The following is a 6334-nucleotide window of genomic DNA, read 5'->3' as shown; positions in this document are numbered from 1 at the left end:
TATAAATATTTTCTTAGGGCGAAAACTCATTGTTATACAACTGAACTCCTCACTGTACTTTACGAATGTATTTTCATACATTTATACAGCTGAATTTGTTATCATCTCAATACACTACACACTTGTAGTTTTGATGTTAGTATTTATTTTAAATAAATGTATTGCTTGAATCAAACGCAGTGCTTCATTATGCAGTGAATGTTGACCTGTTTTGCCAAACATAAGAGTGTGTTTAGTTTGCTGTGTTAATTGTTTTGAGAGTAATTACGTGAGTTTGGAGAAATGTGTTCCCAATCAATTGGGAAAACTGTAATCTCAGCATCCATTCCCTAAAGCCCCATCCACTCAGACCAACCAGGTGGGAGGATGGATAAATCAACAAAGCAGAAATATGACTTTCGTTGGATTAACTGCACTGATGTTTTGTCTTTTTATGTGTGTCTCATAAAGGGATGAACTCTCCAACAGGTTTCAATGCTGCACATGTTATGTATCTTTTGTTACCAGTAAATGTTTACTGGATGAAGAACCCTGCAAGACCAAGGGTCTAGCTTTGGGTGGTGCTAATTGAATATACAGTATATCCCAAAAGTGAGCACACCCCTCACATTTTTGCAAATATTTGATTATATCTTTTCATGTGACAACACTGAAGAAATGACACTTTGCTACAATGTAAAGTAGTGAATGTACTGCTTGTATGACAGTGTAAATTTGCTGTCCCCTCAAAATAACACAACACACAGCCATTAATGTCTAAACCACTGGCAACAAAAGGGAGTACACCCCTAAGTGAAAATGTCCAAATTGGGCCCAATTAGCCATTTTCCCTCCCCGGTTTCATGTGACTCGTTAGTGTTACAAGGTCTCAGGTGTGAATGGGGAGCAGGTTTGTTACATTTGGTGTTATCGCTCTCACACTCCCTCATACTGGTCACTGGAAGTTCAACATGGCACCTCATGGCAAGTAACTCTCTGAGGATCTGAAAAAAAGAATTGTTGCTCTACATAAAGATGGCCTAGGCTATAAGAAGATTGCCATGACCCTGAAACTGAGCTACAGCACAGTGGCCAAGACCATACAGCGGTTTAACAGGACAGGTTCCACTCAGAACAAAATGTAGGGTTAGGGTCATGGTTAGGATACAGTTTAAGGTTAGAATTATTAGATAATCTGTTAAAATGTTACTGACAGTCAGTAGATTTTTTGGGACGCCCAAAATAAATGTATTAGTGTAATTTGAGGGCCTGAATGTAAGGATTGTGTTTGATGGACCAACTTGGAAAAGACAGCACTTTTGTCATTCCACGTCAAGTAGTGGACATTTTTTACTTACCTACATTATGGAAGTTAGTCAAATTATAGCAACAATGCATTCAAAACTCAATTTTCCCAACTTTCGGCAACTGAAGCCCCGTTGCCACTTTTCTTTCTCTAAGAACTGGCTACTGGTTATGTAATTTCATTCTGCGTGTTTGTTTTCACATGTAAAGACCCAAACAGTTTTCTGTACATTGCTCTGTATGATATGATGCTGATACAGTTCAGTCACACACCTGCCACTGCAGTTCCTGCCACTACAGAATGAATTCAATAGTGTCAATGCTTTTTAAATAAATTACATAAATATGTCAGGCCTGGTAGATGAAGGCAGTGGAGCTGGAATGCAGCTAGGAGCAGAATGTGCATTATTTGGTTTGAGCATGGAGTACTGGGAGAGGGGCGGAAATAAAATCTAACTTTATTTACTGTATACTGTGTAAAACATTTCTCACATAAAATGAATTTCAGTGAAAGGATGGTAAAAAAGGATGAAATGGGTTTCAGTATTCTATAGAGTCATGATATAATGTACAAATCATTTAAAAAACAAGGCTAAAAAGGTCAGTCCTAAGCTACATTTTTTAAATGTCAATAAAAACTCCTCTGATTTTGTGACATGCTGTTCCAAAAGTCTTTGTTAGAATTTATGTTGTTGAATTCTATAATTGTTCACTAATCTCTCACTGTTAGCGTGGCAGAGAAATGCATTCACTTTTGCAATGTTTCTAACATTAAAATAAGCAGAATTTGTCTAGTCTTTTTTGGGCCTCAAAACGTAGTTCTGATTCTACACAAAGAATCAGATGATTAAGATGATTAAACACCATGTTTATCATGGTGTTCAAAGGTTTGGTGTACACTTAGAAATGAAAACAATTTTATTTTTTCAGTCTGTTAAAATAACATCAAATTTATCAAAAATACAGTGTAGACATTGTTAATGTTGAAAATTACTATTGAAAATGGCTGATTTTAAATGCAATTTCTGTCACGCCCCCAGCATCCACCTCCTCAAAATCTGTGCCAGGCTTTCTCTTTCTCCTGTCTGTCCATGTATGTGGGGCTTTCCCCCCACTGCCCCTCAAGTCTCCACACCTGCTATTCATTCCCTCATAATCAGTTTAATTTCTAATTAAAGAAGAAATAAAACTGGCCTTCTTTAGACTAGTTGAGTATCTGAAGCATCAGCAATTGTGGGTTTGATTACGAGCTCAATCCAGAAATAAAGAACTTTCTTTGAAACTCATCAGTCTATTCTTGATCTGATAGATATTCCATGTGGGAAATTGCCAAAAGATTGGACATTTTTTTTATGTAACAGGTAAAATCAAGACATATTTGTCATGGCTGAATTATAGGCTCACTATGCAGTTATGAATAAAAAGTAAAGTAACAAGATATTAGGTTAGTTTTACAATTTTATATTTAATACAATAATCCTCCAAAATGTAATTTGAGTTGTTTGTGTAGCTAACATCACAGCTGGATAATAATAAAAGAGTGAAATATTGTTGGAGTTAATTATTTTACTTTTGGAAATAGACAACTTCCTCCTTTTTCAGCTTCCAGCTTATTCTTCCATCTTGACTGAGGAGTTCAAAAATCTACCCTTATCACACCACTCTCAACAAACCAACATTCAATCTTGTTAAAAGTTGGAATTTTGGGTGGCTAGACAGTTGCCTTGGCCACCTACAGACTCATTTCACATAAAGTTAGCTAACTTCTGCTACCTAATTATACACCACATTCCACAGAAACTTAGCTAACGTTAGCACAGCAATCTAGCTGAGAGTACTATGTACTTGCTTAGTTGACCAACTTCAGTTTAGATATACTTAGGGTTCATATGGTCATGAAAAATCTGGAAAATTCACAGAATTTTGAAATAGCAATACCAGGCCTGGTTTTGGAAAGTCATGGAAAATTTGGAAATGATTCATAGTTAATATTGGTTAAAAATACTTTCGGGATCAGTCACGTCATGTAAAATCATGTTCCCTGCACGGGGTAAGGGCTGGCAAAGTTGCAGCATGTCCTTTGAATAGGCCTAGCTAAATGTAAATCCGTGCAATGCCAGGTAAATGCAGATTTAATAATGTACGGCTTCACTTGGACAAATATATTGCATAGCTTGAGAAAAAATAGTATCCAGGGCCTGCAAAATGTAAATTCTATTGTAAAACATTAGATATTTCGAACATGGGAGAGGTGCTATCTAGCCATGCTAAAGGAGCAAGGCACCAGTCTGCTGCTTCTTCACTCATATGAGCTCTCAACCCTGTCACCAACTTTTTCACCCCGGTGACCGACGTGACACCCGCTGCCAGCTGCAGTGCTTCCTTCTTATCCACCAACAAACAAGGCGCCATTTCAGGTGCCGTGTCGAGAAATGAAGCCCTGACTGCAGAGGTACTGTGGGCACTAAAGGTGGCTAATTCAAGTCATGTAAAGACACAAGCCAGCTTTTTAAGGTCATGTTTCCCGACAGCAAAATAGCTGCCAGATTTGCATGCGGTGAACACAAGTGCTAATATATATGTACTTTTGGACAGGCTCTTTATTTTAAGAAACTGACTTTGTCCAACATATCAAAGCAAAGATTATATGTCATGTTATTTGATGAAAGCCTAAATCATTATTTACAGGCTAAACAGTTAGACATGCATGTCAGGCTATGGGACGGGACCAATGTGAAGACTAAATACATCGACTCAGAGTATTTGGGCCACTCATCAGCTCAATATATCACTGAGAAAATGAAAGACTTGATATCTGAGATCGGAATAAATAGTCTCATCCAAGTCTCAAAGGACAGGACCGAATGTGAATTGGAAGTTTTCTAAATACCCCAAAACCAAGTGCAAAATGATGTGGGAAAGTCACTAATCAACATCGCTTTGTGCGGGTTGCAACTACTGCACAATAGGTTCAGTGATGGATGTAACTCCACCGGATGGGAAGTAGAACACGGATTCTCTAATACCAGAGATTTCATTCCACTTGAACGTTCCCACATTCCTACCTCTGAAACTGCAAGAAGGTGGAAACATCTGAATAAAATAGCACACGAAATACCAGAGTTGTTGGATTGTAAGGTTGGACTTCTGATAGGTTACGACTGCTCAAGAGCTTTAGCACCTCGACAAGTCATCACAGGAGATGATAATGAGCCGTATGCCATCAGGACTGACCTGGGTTGGAGTATTGTTGGTAGTTCACAACAGGTTGTAAAGTTGACAGAAGTCACTGGTCTGTGTCATCGTGTTTCTGTTAAGGAACTTCCGATACTGACTCCTGTCGCTGTCATCAGAGCCCTTGAACAGGACTTTAGAGATACAAATCCAAAGGAAAAGAGCATATCGCACGATGATATACAGTTCATGCAATTACTGAATGAGAAAATTAAACAGAATACAGAGGGACACCTGGAGATGCCTCTTCCCTTTAAGACACGTCCACAATTACCGGAAAATAAGCATCTGGCTCTTGTGCGGCTGAAAATTTGAGAGAAACCCAAAATTCAAGACTGACTATGTTAAATTCATGGAGAGTGTCTTCAATGATGGTGATGCAGAGAGAGCTGAACATCAACCCAAGCCAGGAAATGTCTGGTATATTCCTCACCAAGGGGTGTACCACCCCAGAAAGCCAGAGAAAATTAGAGTTGTGTTCGACTGCTCTGCCAAGTATGACGGCACTGCTTTGAATGATCACTTACTAACTGGACCTGATCTAACTAATGGGCTTACAGGGGTACTCTGCAGGTTTCGTAAACATCCAGTCACAGTTATTTGTGACGTAGAAAGGATGTTCCACAGATTCCATGTGAGCCAAGAAGACAGAGATTTCTTGCGGTTCTTGTGGTGGGAAAATGGCGATACACATTCAGAGCCAAAAGAATATCGCATGAAAGTCCGTCTTTTTGGGGCAGCATCCTCACCTGGCTGCGCAAATTATGGAATGAAGTATCTTGCATGCCAAAATGAAAGAGAGTATCCTGCAGCAGCCAGCTTCATCAAAAGGAATTTCTATGTTGATGATGGGCTCATTAGTGTCGAAGATGTGGACACAGCTATCAAACTAATTCAAGAAGCCCGAAATGTATGTGCAAAAGGGAAATTGCGGCTACACAAGTTCATGTCAAACAACAGAATGGTTTTGGAGGCAATTCCTGTCAGCGAAAGAGCCAGCGAAGTTCAAGATGTGGACCTTGGTTCTGATGAACTCCCTGTTCAGACCGTGTTGGGAGTAAAGTGGAGTATAACAAGTGACACCTTTTCCTTTAAAGTTGCCCTGGATGAGAAACCGGTAACACGGCGAGGAATTCTCTCTACTGTGGCGTCTGTGTTTGACCCACTAGGCTTTCTGTCTCCCTTCCTCCTTTTGGGTAAAAGGGTACTCCAGGCGATGTGCCAAAAGGGTGTTGGATGGGATGAACCGCTGCCTGAAGAGTTAATGCCACAATGGACAAGCTGGCTCAACGAACTGAAGAACCTGAAAAATCTCCAGATTAGGAGATGTTTTGCTCCTGAACATCTAGGTACTGTCCAGAGGATTGAACTCCATCACTTTTTGGATGCGAGTAGTTATGGCTATGGTCAGTGCTCATATGTCCGAGTGTTGAATGAAGACAAAGTGCACTGCTCCTTTGTTATTGGCAAGGCAAGGGTTGCACCCACAAAAGTCGTGACCATACCAAGGCTCGAGTTGACAGCTGCGGTGATCTCTTCAGCAGTCAGTAGCATGTTAAAGGTGGAGCTGGAGCTCAAAATTGACCAAGAATATTTTTGGACAGACTCAAAAGTAGTCTTAGGCTACATTAACAACGTTTTTGTGGCAAATCGAGTTCAAAGAATTCGTGAAACAACTGACCCTGCACAGTGGCATTATATAAATTCGGATCAAAATCCAGCGGATCATGCCTCCAGGGGCCTCAAAGTGTCAGATCTGATTCACTCAAATTGGCTAACAGGACCCAAGTTTCTTTGGGAAAAGGAGATTATCACA

Source organism: Esox lucius, chromosome 22, assembly GCF_011004845.1.
Source record: "Esox lucius isolate fEsoLuc1 chromosome 22, fEsoLuc1.pri, whole genome shotgun sequence".
Lineage (NCBI taxonomy): Eukaryota > Metazoa > Chordata > Actinopteri > Esociformes > Esocidae > Esox > Esox lucius.
This window is presented reverse-complemented; position numbering follows the sequence as displayed.